The sequence below is a fragment of the Anomalospiza imberbis genome, chromosome 6, assembly GCF_031753505.1.
Source record: "Anomalospiza imberbis isolate Cuckoo-Finch-1a 21T00152 chromosome 6, ASM3175350v1, whole genome shotgun sequence".
In the NCBI taxonomy this organism is placed as follows: Eukaryota; Metazoa; Chordata; class Aves; order Passeriformes; family Viduidae; genus Anomalospiza; species Anomalospiza imberbis.
The window spans coordinates 56,995,450-57,009,483 of NC_089686.1; the positions used below are offsets into that span (position 1 = coordinate 56,995,450).

Here is a 14,034-nt window from a genome sequence, read left to right on the forward strand (position 1 = left end):
AAGATCCAATTACATGACTTGGAATGCTTAGCAAAACTTTGATTGGAGGCAATTAGAATTAAGAATGAGAAGAAAGAGGAGCTATCAGAGGGAGGAAAACTCCAAAGGAAAGGAAATTAATAGCAACAAAAGGAAAACTCTAAAGGAGAAAATCAAAGCACAGAATTAACAGTCAAGATGGGAATGTTTCCTCAACTGAGAAATGATGGTGGTTGTAAGCCTGAGTGAGCAACAGCAGAACAAAAGTAAATAGGATATCCTGTAGATCTCAATGCCTGTGCCCCACTGATTTCAGTGTGCACCTTGCTGGTTGAAGTGCATCACAGAGTCCTAAATTCAGACAAGCAGTCATTACACATGGAATCTGGCCTTCTCTGCAGAATGACTTTTCATATCCCCAGTGCCAAGGCAATATTTCCCCACATCATGCCCATGTTTGTTCTGCCAGCCTTTTCACTGCTTGCTTCACTTATTCCCAGTATGTCAGAGCCCAGCTCTGACATTTCACTCTGGGGATCTTTTAAAAGAACTGGGTTTTTGGATCTGTTTTGAACAGGGCAGAGCAACTTGCTGTTTGTTTCCCTCCCTGTGGCAGACACTTCTGTCCTCTAAGCAGACTCAAATACTGTGACAGTTTAAAGGAAAAGTGTGTTATTTCCAGATGTGTGGCAGGAGCTGGGGAGCAGGGGAAAAGACAAGGACCCGAGCTGTGCAACAGGAACCAACAAGGACAGAACAGGGCAGCAGAGCCTCCTCTCTCAGACCTGCCCTGAGATAGTGTCCGAGCTGATGTGCATGAGTCTGTCAGTTTCCCACACAGTCCATGGACAGGATTTTCAATCCTTGAAGAACCAGGAGCTAAAGTTATTTTACAGAAGTGTTCCTTCTTTTATTTTCATAATTCAGGAGCAGATAAAAGGTTACCTTGATCAAAAAATATAATTGTATTTGTGATATTTGAGTATGTAATGGAAATTTTTCTCCCTGTTTTTAATGTTCAGGTGTGTTTTTAATACCTGTGCATGAATGTGTATCCACATCACTAGGAAAGCCTTTCTGTCTGAGATTAAGAATGAAAGGGAGTCCTTTGTTTTAAATCTTAGTTTGACCAAGTTAGACAAGGAAGTTAGATTAATGTTTCACTCTAAATGTTTCTTCAGGGAACAAAACTTCAAAAAGCTGGAAAATGGGACAGGAAGTGTGAATTATCTGCAGGAATTGAGACCAGAGCAAGTGGATTGGGCAGGAGAGACTCTGCCTGGAGCTTTTGGAGCCAGGTTCTAGATAACTCCAGACAATGAGGTCTCTACTTGTAACAAGTGACTTAGGTGGTGTCAGGAAAATGCGCACTGTATTTCTTGGTTTATCTTCATGAAGAGCAGTAAAGTGCTACAGGTGACAGGAAATCCAGCACAGCAGTTTGGGGGGCACACCTTGGTGCAGTTTGGACAGATCTGTGCACCAAGGGTGAGTAGATTGCTCCACAAAGAATTCCTTTGTGTGAAGTTATCACAACATAAGGACTCTTTAATAATGTGGAAAGAGGTGAAAATGAGAGCCAAGGGCAGTAGGGGGAAAACAGCAAATTCAAATGAGAAGCTTGTGTGCTATTTAACATTGTGTGTGATTAATAAGTGTCAAGGAAAGTGCTGATTTTCCACCTCTTCATGTTCTCACTCCAAAGCAGTGTACCTTTCTGGAAGCAATGCTTCAGTTGAACAGAGCTGTGGATCTCAGCATAGTAATGGAATGGAAACGGGTAAAATGGAATTGCCTTCACAAACAGGAGTCAAACTCAGAGAGCTGTCGTTTCATCCTGCCCTTAAATTCTCTCAGTCTGTGAAATTTCTTAGACAGTTTTGACTTCCTCACCCAAGATTTCATATTGCTTCTTTCTGCATGTAGTTTAGTGTTCTAAATTTGTGCCTGAAGGCCAGAGGTGCCTTTTTTGTTCTTGTTCCTCAAACACTAACTTGAATGCTGAAAACATTCCTGTTTTTCCAAATCTGGAAAAATGCAAAATGGTCATATTACCAAAGGGAAAGAGAGGAGGGAAAAAAAAAAGAAAAGGAATACTGTGTACCCAACAAAATAGAGGCAAGAATGCAAGAATGCAGGAATGTAAATGTGTTACAGGCTGTTATTAGGATTTTGGATGCAAAAATAAAACTTAGAAAAGACCGAAGATTTGAAAAGGTATAATACAATCCAATTTATTTTGACTAGAAATTGCCCTCCCTAGATTGCTAAGGTGACAGGAAAAATTATGAAAATAAGGTAATCATATTTGTTTCAAGTCTGGCAGTTTCCACTGAAATGCCTGTCTCTCTATAATAGTTTTTTTGAAGGAAGTGCCTTGGGGAATTACTAGAAAAATGATCTTTATTAAGTGTTCATGGCCATCTGAACTATCCACCCATCCAGTATAAATGTGTTCTGGCAAAACAAGTGTTTGTGTTGCCATGGCCTTTCCCATGATGTTATTTTCTTAAGCAAAAGCATTTTTCTAGCTGAGATCTTAACAAGGACACAGGCAGGGCGCCATGATTCAGTCCTTGAAGAGAAAAATAATGATTTGGAGGGAATGGTGAAGGAAAAAGATGGTCTCAGAGGGGGTAGAGCACAAGACTTAGATATCTGGTGTCTCTTTTGCCCAACAGAAGCAGTGATTCCTTTCACTAACCACCCCAGTTGTGCAGGACAGCAGTGCAGCCTCCATCAGCCCTGCAAAAACACTGATGAGCCCAGTGCTGAGATTCTCCTGAGGCATCCTCAGGATAGGGAAAATCTTCCTTAAAAATAGCAGCTCGATTATTATTTGCTGAGCAAATCACATGCCTCAGATACAGGCTTCCAGAAATCAGGTCATAGGGCCCTGTGCTGTGCAAAGGTACAGGAATTCTGCACAAAAAATATTTTCCCAAGGTCTGTGTGGATCCATGTGTTGTGTTTACAAGGTTTTAACTGTTCTGTGTGCTTGGGTTTGGGGTTTTTTCTGCCTTTGTTCTGCAAAATCTCTTTGGGAAGGTGCTGCCTAAGGGTTTCACATTGGTTTCTGTTCTCTGGTAAATACCTCTGGAAATGAAAGTGATTGTGAATTTTATTTTTTTATGGATTTATACTCTGGGTTTAGACTAATATCAAAGTGTTTGAGCATAAAAACAGGTGAACAGATCTCATAAGTATTGAACAACATTGTAAAGTCACAGTGACTGAAGCAAAACTAATGGGTGCTTACATAAAGTGAACAAGGACAAGGTAGGTGTTGAGCCCTCCTTTCTCTGCATATCTTCCCAAATTCCAGTAATCATCACTTTCTGAGGCAGAGGTCATCTCTGAATCTGTCTGCTTCCCATTTGCCAAGGGGCCACAAATTCCTTTCGGAAGGAATAAAACCAAAAAATGAAGAGCAGCAGGACCAAAGGCTGGGGCTTAGCTCTCATAGGGTTCTGATGAGATTTGGGCTTTTTCCTTCCTTCAGCTCCTTTGAGAAACCTCTCTCAAACTGCTTTCATAGCCGTGTAGCTCCACAAGTCACATCAGAATATTGATCTCAACAGAAAATATAAAGGGAATAAGGTCCATGAATGCTGAATGTAGGTCCAAATCCATTTATGTATCCAGCTGTAGAATAGAACACATTACCAAAACCAAAAAAAACCAAACCAAAACAAAACAAACAGAAAATACCCAACAAGTAACAAAAAATGAAAAGAGTAGGCTTGTAAAAATAGAAAGGGCGGCGTCATCATGAGAGAGTGAGTTCACATCTCACAGATACCTGAACACGGCACCATTTCAGCAAACAGATCAATTACAGAACTATGGCAAAACAAAGCAAGCAGCACTAATCATTTTATTTGCCATGAAATGAAATTAGTTAGTGTGACACTAAGGCAGTAAATAGTGTTTGATATAAAGGATAGAATATGTTAGAACTTTGCTCCAGTGTGTAATGTGTTCCCCTAGCTACTGAGACCCATTCACTCTCCTGCTCCTGCACTGAAATTACTTTTAGAAATCCCAGGAACAGAGCTCTGCTCCATCCTCTGGGATGCAATGCCTCAGTCTACCACCTCACAGAAAGTTCTTCCTGTTCAACTCAACACTTACCTGCCATCTCACTGTACTGCTGAGTATCTTCAATAACATGTACTTGACATCTTTCATATTCATACTCACTGAAAAAAAATCACAACATATCTAATCTAAAGCTAAAAATCCACAGAAAGAACATGAGGAGCATGAGCTAAATCCAGTTTGCTTTATGCAACTAATTCCAATGAAATGAAAAGGCTATTTGGGGGGGAAACAAACTTACAGCATTACATAACACCAGTCATATATTTTTTTAATACAACTTTTGAAATTAGATTAGAGAGAAAATTCCAAGTTAAAATTGACTCAATTAATTCTCCTGCTCTTGCACTTCAAGAGGGACATGTCTGATGCGTGAAGCAATAATGGAGCTGCGTGCTTGGGATGTATCTGGCTCATGACTAAATCCTAAGTGGATTTAGTTGTCACAGTGTGGTGCAGGGAGCTTGCAAGCTCCATTCAGCAAGAAAAGGGTTGACCTGGATAGTGATTCTGGAACAGAAGGAAAGGGAATGAGCTGCAGGGGATGACAAGGCTGCCAGGAGAGCAGCAAAGATCACCCAGAATGTATCACTTAAAGGGAGGCATTCCTAAGCCGATGCTGACAGGAATTCAGAGAAGTGGATGAACCAAAAAAAAAAAAAGATCTAGAGGCTGGAGAAAGGGCTCTAAATTGAGTTTGCTGGTGCTTATCTGCTGCTACAAACAGTGACAGTAATTTATAGGCATGCCTATAATTTATAGTTGTCAGGAAAAATGAGTTAAAATAACCTATGAAAAATGAAAGCTTGTAAAATAGTCCACCTTTAACAAAATGCTGGAGAACACAATGCAATTACAATTTACTTCCAAGTATGTACTTTTTAAAATTAAAATTAATAATGCATTTAATTAATACAGAATCATTAGGAATGACATGTTTTACTGAGGAAATAGTGATAAATTTCTGAATATTACATATATGCAATGTGGTTCCTATGAGGTCTACCAGCTCTCAGCACTTGTGGATGCATCCCATCATGGCCCATGGATTTGTGGATGTCAGGTATACCTAGATGTTCTCTAACCCTATCCTCCTTGAGAAAGGGAAGGTCTTCCTTCCAATGTTCCTTTACCCTGGTCTCAATATAGTATCAGCTTTGCAATTTAAATTAAAATTTAAAATTTAAATGATTCAAAATTTTCTAACTTTGCAATGTGTCAGCTTCTTCCCGATATACATGTGGCACTAATCAGACCCCCAGTTCTCTTCATATTCCCAAATAAGCTATGTGATTCAGAATTTAGAGTAGGATTTGACCCAGAACCTTGTTTATTATGTAAATGTACAGTAGGATAACTCTTTTGCTTAGGGCTTGAGGATGGGCAGTGGGAGATGTGTATTTTTATTTAGAATCTGACTATTAATCATGAAAAAGCTGTTAAGAACCAACATTTATTTGATGTCTTGATAGTTTGTCTGTCAGTTAATTAGCTGTCCTTTATGGTCTACTCTCATGGCCTTTCTGATGCAAGCTGAATTGCAATAGTCCAGTTGTGTATCTTTTATGTTTTAGAGAAGAATGATTTGGTAATATGTTTCACTTTTAAATAGCAATTGGACAGCATAAGTTCATTTTTCCACTGCTTTTTAAATGCCAATGCATGGTGTAAATAGCTTAAGAATGACTGTCATCATTGGTCTGTCACCAGGGAGGTATTATTCATGTCCCGAGTCCTTGGAGGAATTAAATTCTCTGTTCAGATTCATGAACAATAAGTTGTTAATTTCTTGCATGGAAATTAAGATAGTTGTGAACACCAATTGACACAGTGGGATTCAGCAGCAAGGAAAGGCCTTCCCAATGCTATGGCTTGCTTCTTCCAAAGATTTTCACCTCTGCTGTAGGGACAGTTGAACTGCATGAAAAACTGGTCCCCAGTCACCACATTCTATAGCACAGAATCAGTGTTTTTATAGTGTAACAGCTTAGAAACCATAGAATCATAGAATTACTTAAGTTGAGAAGGTACCTTAAGGATCGTCTGGTTCCAACCCCTCTCCATGGGCAGGGACACTTTTCACTAGACCAGGTTGCTCAGAGCTCCACCCAGCCTGGCCTTGAACGCTTGCAGGGATGAACGGATTATTCCACTTCCCTGTTGTGGGATGAATGGATTATTCCACTTCCCTGTTGTGGGATGGATTGTTCCATTTCCCTCTTGTGGGAAAGAGCAAAGGACAGTCATAGAGACCGGCAGCTGAAGGCCACCATCAGTTAAATCTGCCAACTGCTATATGTACTGAATCCCTGCTTTCCAGAAAGTGGCTGGGCATGGCCTGCTGTTGGGAAGTAAAGAATTAATATTTTGATTTTCCTTTGCACAAAGCCTTTGGTTTTGCTTTATTAAATTGCCTTTACCTTGATCCACAAGTTCTGTCCTGTCTTTGCTTTCTTCTTCTCTGTCCTGATGAGGAGAGGAGTGGTAGAGTCACTTGGTGGGCACCTGGCTGCCAGACAAAGTCAAACTCCTGCACCATCTAATAGATCTTTTTGGATCTGTTGTGATGGAATTTATTTTGGTTGGATGCGGTTTTATACCTGTAAAGATTGTGATAAGGCCAAGAAATGGAAGTGCATTCTTGTCCAAATTCTGTGTTTATCCTCTGCGTTTGAAGGACTGAATGACATTTGCCAAACTATTCAGTTGTTGGTCGAAAGTTGGAGGAGCTACCAGAACATGCTCCTCTAATATTTATGAACTATATGATTTCAAGCATCTTGTTGCCAGGGTTTAAAATAGTGCTAAGTTCTCTAAATCTCTGGTATAGTCCAGAAATTAACTAATTGTGAATCTAATCAGTTCCAGAAGGAGATCGACTACCTCAGAACACTGAGGCCCCTCAATGATGTTAGTCAGAAGATGTTTGTTGCAAGTGGTCACAAGATTGAGAATCCTTGAAACAATTTGAGAACAGGGGTCACAGATCTCTAGCACAGTGGTGAAATGGGTGAAGGGGGTGGTTATTTGGGGGTTTCTTAAGTTACTTTTGTCCTAAACCAAATTAGCTATCAAGGTGTTACCAGTTTTGTAAAACAATGAAACCTCTTGTTCTGCTCTCTGGGATTTCCTGTAATTGCATGAATGGAAGACAAAGAACAGGGGCTGTGTACATTGGAACCTTCAGAAAGGGGACTGAGGCCAGTGGTGGTGTCTCCTCTTTTCAGGAGGTTGTGGTGTGGTTATGAGACCTGGAGATTGCTTTGAGTTCCCATGCCATGTAAGAGGCAGCCGTTATAAAGTTAAGGTCATGTCAGCACTGGTAGGCACTAGACAGCCACGCTGCTGGGTGCTGGGCTGCTCTGCAGAGCCTGCCCTGGGAGATATCCCAAGGATACCCACGGAGTATGAAAGGAGCAATCAGCCAAGAAAAGCAGGAAAAAGTGTTCTTCTGAAGTGGGGGAAGGGATGCTGTTTGTTTTCTGATTTTAATCTGCAGAAGTCCAAGAAAGGGAACCAAAAAATTACAGAGTGGGAGGACTGAACTGGAGGGGAGGAGAGTAAAAGTATCTTTTTTCATCAAGAATAGCCAGACCACTGTTTAAGCCTTGGAACTTCATTATTCTTCATCCAGCTGGCAGTCTGTTAGAAGAATCCTCCTGACTCCTGAGTATACAGATTTTGGAGAAATGCAGGTTTTCCCATTTCCACTCTTGCAACAGTAACAATTTCCTTGCCAGAAACACCAGCATGGGGAAGGCTGTGTATCTGGAACTCTGTCCTAGAGTAAGGTCAGAGAGAGCTCAGCTGCTGCTCCAGGAGCCCAGAGGGGACATCCAGAACGAGGCCAAGAACAGTCAGTGTTGGTGTTAAAGACAGGTAGCCAACTGCACCGTGTCTCTGTGCACAGGGATTCCCTCAAAGTGCCATATTAGCCAAAGCCTCTGCTGTACCGTACAAGTCAGAATTCCAGAGGTTAACTGCTCTCTGCCAGGAGAAACTGCTTTCTGTCTCCTGCAGAGCTTTCAGAAGCAGAACATAAGCATGTCACCGGAGCCACAGGAAGCGTGTGGTTTGTCCTGCCTGGCAGCCCCTGAAAACACACATCTTCCCTGATGCTTTTTGGCCTAAGTGTTTGAAAACATGTCACTGAAAGGTGCTTGCAGGCAGTGGACATTTCTCTTTTCCTGCTTCAGTAAAAATGTCCATCCTGGCAAACTGCAATGAGACAAACTCTCTGCCTGAAGAAGGAGTCCCAGCCTTTTTTGTGGTCAGTGACAAGGGGAGCAGAAATTACAGCTCTCAAGGTAAAGTGTCTGTATCTTCCTTGACACAGCTGATCCAGGCCTGGATATTGCTGTGAGACCAGGAAGTCTTTCTGTTAATTGTCTGTGTTCTTTTCAGTGCCTTGTAGTAACCAAAAACACCCATCCAGTGGCATACAATAGAGAGAAAGAGAAATGTGGGGCAGAAGAAGACACTTTTCTGGAGAAAAACTGGGGACTGGGGAAGATAAACTGAGCTTGATTTTATTTGTGTTGAGTTCAGCAACATAAACCACAAGCCTGTAACTTTTAAATATAATACTCTCATTTGTAATATAAAATAGTCTTTATGAATTCTCTTACCACTTTATGTCTCAAGGCATTTTGAATTTTAAAGTCTTCAGCCCAAGCAAGAGCATGTCCACATGCACTACCTAACCTATTTAACCATGCATAGATGCAACTTTTAAAAAAATTGTATATAGAGGGGAACTAACCAAAATAATAAAAACAGATAGTCCTGAAAACTTAACATAATAGATTCAAAATTTATCCATTTCCCATTCTCTTAAATTTCTAACCAGATTTTTCCAAAGTAAAAGATAAACATCTTGATACTGCCATACACATGTAGATTTTGTTTGGAATTTTCAAAGGTCAGTGCAGAGCAACTATGTACTTTGGAAATCCATTCAGAGGCACAGATACTATTCTTAGATAGTAAACAAATAAAGATGGACTTCTATGCCTCTAGCTGAACATTCCACAAACTTACAAAGAAGTCCACACCTAAATATATCTGACACGAAATATTGTGGTATTCTGGGGTTCTATACATTTTATCACTTCTTAGATGCATTTATTTAGTTCTTGTTATCAATAAAAGGTGCCCTTAGTCAGATATGTCATTTCCCAACTACTTAGCTGGGTTAGGCATTGTTGTCCATAGTGTGTGCTGTTACTTGCACTTATTTTTTTGGACAACTTTTATTGCACAAGGAACCTGTATTGTTCTGTGAAGTGTACACAATGTAGGAGTACAAGAAACAGGAAACAATGTCACCAAGCCCAATAAGAGTAAGGTTTTGGTAAAAGAAGCAACTTCATTCAGGGACAGAGATGTACTCACAAGCTCACAGACAGGGCCCCCATACCAGCTCATCTGTCTGATTCTGTAGTTTCTGAAATTTTCATCAAATGTAGCTGTGTTGAACCTCAATCCCTAGGTTATCTGTGTAGCCACATTCTTCACAGGTAGCAGTGAGGCAGGAAAGTAATTGTAATTTAGCATTTGGGAAGTTGGCACACACTTTAATGTCAGCTTCCCTTTTTAGCTAAATGCTGTTTCAAAACTCTTCCAAGTTAGACATGGATAAAAATAACTCAAAGATTGGAGGAGATTTTCAGACAGGAGTCAACAAAAAAAAAAAAAAAAAATCCTGTTCTATCTCTGCCCGGGACAAGCAATATTTGAATATTCCAGGCATTTTCACAACAGTTGGAGTTGCAGATAATCTGTACTGAACACAGACCCTAATCCTTCTAATGGCATGTTAAATTTGTTGAGCACTCTGGCAGTGAGCCACTTGTCTGGTAATGTTAGGAAGGGGTTAGGTCAGAATGACCTAGACACATGCAGAGAAACCATTGCCTTCCCAAGGCATTCTGCTTGGGATAATCATTCTGAAACCTCCAACAAGGAATGCCATAGCACTGAACTTAGGAAGGAGCATCTGGGCTAATGAGTGCTACAAAGGAGACAAAAGCCCTCTGCTCTGAGGGCTTCTGATATATTTACTTTTTTCTCTTGTTTCTGTGGTACTAAATATTTGAGAGAAATCCCAGGAAATCCAGAACAAAACACTAAATGTGTCATGGCAAGCAAAAATGTTTTTCTCCTCCTCTTGATTCCAAGGCTGTGAGCTAAATCAGGATATTTGCTTTCCTTTGCCATCCACTTCTAACACATAAATAAAGCAACCACTCCTCTGTTGCAATGTGTCTGAGGTAGCAGTAATCATGCTGTTGACTGACAGTAATTGGTATTTGCTTCGGTCATCTTTAAAGTCATGCTAATTAAAACTGATCTTCCTACTCACATATTGAAAGAAACCAGTATCTGGAGGCAAGATCATCTGGGGAAAATGTTAATAAATCCTCAGGCACCAATGTCTGCCTCCCTCAGAGCTGGCAGCAGTGGCCTTCCTGTTCCGAAAGAACGCTTTGTCATGGTGTCGTGGTTCCACCCCAGGCAGGCACCAAGCTCCAGGCCGCCGCTCGCTCTCTGTCCCATGGGATCAGCGAGAGAATCAGAAGGGGAAAGGCTGCAAAGCTCATGGGCTTGAACTAAAGACAGTTTAATAGGAAAAGCAAAAGCCATGCAAAACACAAGCAAAGCGAAACAAGGAATGAGTCCCCTTCTTCCTGTGGGCAGGCAGGTGTTCAGCCATCTCCAGGAGAGCAGGGTCCCCTCACGCTACCAGTGACTTGGGGAGGCAAAGGCCATCACTCCAAACGTCGCCCCGCTTCCTTCTTCCCCCACTTTATATACTGAGCAGGATGCCATACAGCACGGAATATCCTGTGGTCACTTGGGGTCACACAATCCTGGGCTGTGTCCCCTGCCAGCTTCTTGTGCACCTGCAGCTCTCTCACCAGCGAGACCTACGGAAAGCAGAGAAGGTCTCATCTCTGTGCAAGCCCTGCTCAGCAATAACAAAAACATCTCTATATTACCAACTTTGTGTTCAGCACAAATCCAAAGCACAGCTCCATTCCAGCCAGTGTGCTGACAATTACCTCAGCCCCAAAGCAGCACACACCTTCTCTAGGCTCTTGCCTTCTCCATGTGCATCAATGATTCTGCCCCTAGGACCAGGAAAGCTTACTATGCTGTGTAGCAAACCAGCACACATTGATGGCCAACACTGTGTGAAAGCCAAAGATGTTTACTATTTTTTCTGAAGTTTCCTTTCTCCAGTTCTTCACTGGAGCATTTCTTGACCATCCCCAGAGACCTGCAGAACAGGGAATAGAAAACACAGAGAGAGGAGAAAAAACTAGGGAATACCGTGTGCAATTCCTCAGGTGTGGGCTTTGGTCAGGACACTGGGATCGGTACCAAATGCCCAATAAACTCTTTAATTATGGCATGGTTTAGCACTGCCTTGAGGTACCTTCAGCAGTCTGTGGCAATCCTAGTTAAGCTGGTTTGTTACGGAGCCCGCAGGAAGGGCTCACCTTGGAGCCCAGCACGCGGCTGGCTGTGCTGGTTCAGCTGGGTGCTGGCCAGCCGGTCACTCACTGGCCACAGATGTTGGGTAAGAGGAGACTGGAGTCAGAGGCTGCACAGCAATAGGATGTCCTTGGTTTATAACCTCTGTAAAGGCTTCAAGGTGGTTTGAAATCAAGCAAAATAGTTTTCAGAGGATGCCTTGCAGTTTCATAAGATGTTGCATGCTTTGCCTTACAAAAATGTGAAATAGCTGCCAAGAAAACTGAAATAAAGAAAACCAGATTAAATAGATACCAGTGAATTTTCCAGGACTCTTCCATCCTTCATTTTCTAACTTGTTAATACAAATGCATTACAAGTAGGTCAGCACTAACAAGGAAGTTATAGTGTTTGCATTTTGTCCAGTTTTAATTAATGCTATGTTATTTCATCAGTGTTTTTTGTAAACCACTGATAAAACTAAAGATGTACTTGCTTCAACATCCTCTGTAAGATGTTGCCAAACTCACATTAAGTATATACAAAGATTTTGTAACTAAAGATACATATGCATCATTTAATGTATGTTATCATTTGACAGCATTGTCATAAAATGCTATTTTTAGTGCCACTGTTGTCTTCTTTAATAATTTTATTTTTTGTTATTCTGGCAAATGCAAAACTTGTCAGAAAATATACAAAGAACCACAAAAATTGTAGGTTCCAAATGACAATAAAAGCTACAAGTTGTCATGATTAATCCAGATTTACAGCATGAATGTTAGCTTTTCATTACTCTGTAGTAGAGGACCATACAAAGAAAATAAACTTATTATGTTGGTGTCAGACATTTTGACAGCTTAGTAGACATTGCATTCCTATTTTCTTTCCTGTCTCATGTGGCACTGCTGTCTTCCATACCATTTAGCAGTTGCATAATTGTTCCCTTTCAAGCATACAAACAATGAGGTCAACTTGAGTCATGTCAAATAACTGAAGCAAATACCACATATGAAACCATTTAAGATAACAAGTCATGTAATCACATCTATTACCCCTTGCCTGGATTTTCTGGATCATGCTAGAAGTGTGTTAGAATGCACAAAAGCAACAGAGCTCACCAACTGGCTGTTTTGCCTGTGATAGGCAAATAATGAGCAGTTTATTGCAAAGTATTTAATACAGACAAGCTAGAATTGAAAGTTATCTTCCTCTACATCATCATGCTTCTTCTCTACTCTGACCTTTTCAAGGCAAAACCTGTGTTTTCCTGCAGAAAAAAAAAAAAAGTCAGGGATGGAGGTTTAATTTTATTTTAGTGGTTTTAATAACATTCAGCTATGTTACATTTTAAAGCATCCTAATTATCAGATGTAACATCTGGGATACAGTATCTATCAGACTGTGTTTTATCCAAACTGGGCACAGATGCAAGAAAGTGTTATTTGTATTTATTAACTGGAACATAGAGAGAAAGGTCAACACTTTCCCTATTCATCCTTCATCAGCAGAGAGGCTGGTAAGAAAGCAGGGTAAAAGTAAAACCCTTAGTCAACAAAAACCTGTGCCTTCAATAATATGCAAGACACATGAAAACAAAGAAGAAGCTTCTTACCTGTGCATTTTTTTCTTTTATTGAATCATTCAGTTAAGCTATAGAGCACATCACAGACCTCTTCTGTTCTCAACTGAAGCCAAAAGAAGTGATTTCTCTCTTGCTACAGTGGTTGACGAGAAGCGCTGACACACTGTTCATAAACAGGCAGCAATTAAGAAATAGCAGAACATGGCTAGAATAGTTCCTATTAATATATTTTATTCCACTCTGCAGCACTTTTGAAGTAGTTAAACAGTGCTGTTTCTATAATCCTCCCAAGTACTTGTGACAATAGTGGCAATTACTGACTCTTCAATGCGAGTTGTTCTGCTTCCAGAAATGTTGAGTCTCTTTTTTTATTTGCACTGCAGGGCCTCACTGACAAGAGGTAACTTTCCTCTAACCTTTTGGTCCTAGAGAGTTTCAGGCTGCTGCTGGAGGGTGTGTGGGCGCTCGGGTTGAGCAGCCCTGTTGGTGTATGGTATGGGGTAAGTAAGTGTGTGTTTCTAACCCCACACACCCTCACCAGCCAGTTTCCCAGTCATCTGCTACAGCCCAGCCAGCATTCGCATTTGCAGTACAGCACAGCAGAGTGGCTTTCCCTGCATGGAGGGGATGCTCAACACAGGGGCTTTATTCACAACAACACAGACATGCCTGACTGGGTCAGAACCCCAGCCTGGCCGGGCCAATGTGCTGGGCCAGTCTCCCACAGTGAAAGAGCTACTGTTCAGGGACATTGTGTGAACCTGGCCACTTCCTGTGGTCTGTTCTCATACCCTCCCACATCACTGGATTAGGAGGCACACCTCTGCCTGCTGCCTGTAGCTTCTGCTTTGATACTGTTATCTGTGATACCATTCCCCTGCCGGTATCAG

The 14,034-nt window shown here is 41.2% G+C and overlaps 2 long non-coding RNA genes across 3 annotated transcripts in view; one reads left to right on the plus strand and one right to left on the minus strand.

Moving 5' to 3' along the window:
- LOC137476385 (uncharacterized) overlaps positions 1 to 14,034 on the plus strand; it is a 35,946-nt gene that overhangs the window by 9,758 nt on the left and 12,154 nt on the right. The window lies entirely within an intron of this gene.
- Positions 12,360 to 13,466, minus strand: LOC137476387 (uncharacterized). Its single transcript, XR_011000343.1, has 2 exons — positions 13,175 to 13,466; positions 12,360 to 12,829 (listed from the first exon to the last, which is right to left on the minus strand). It is a non-coding gene; the product is annotated as an uncharacterized lncRNA (long non-coding RNA).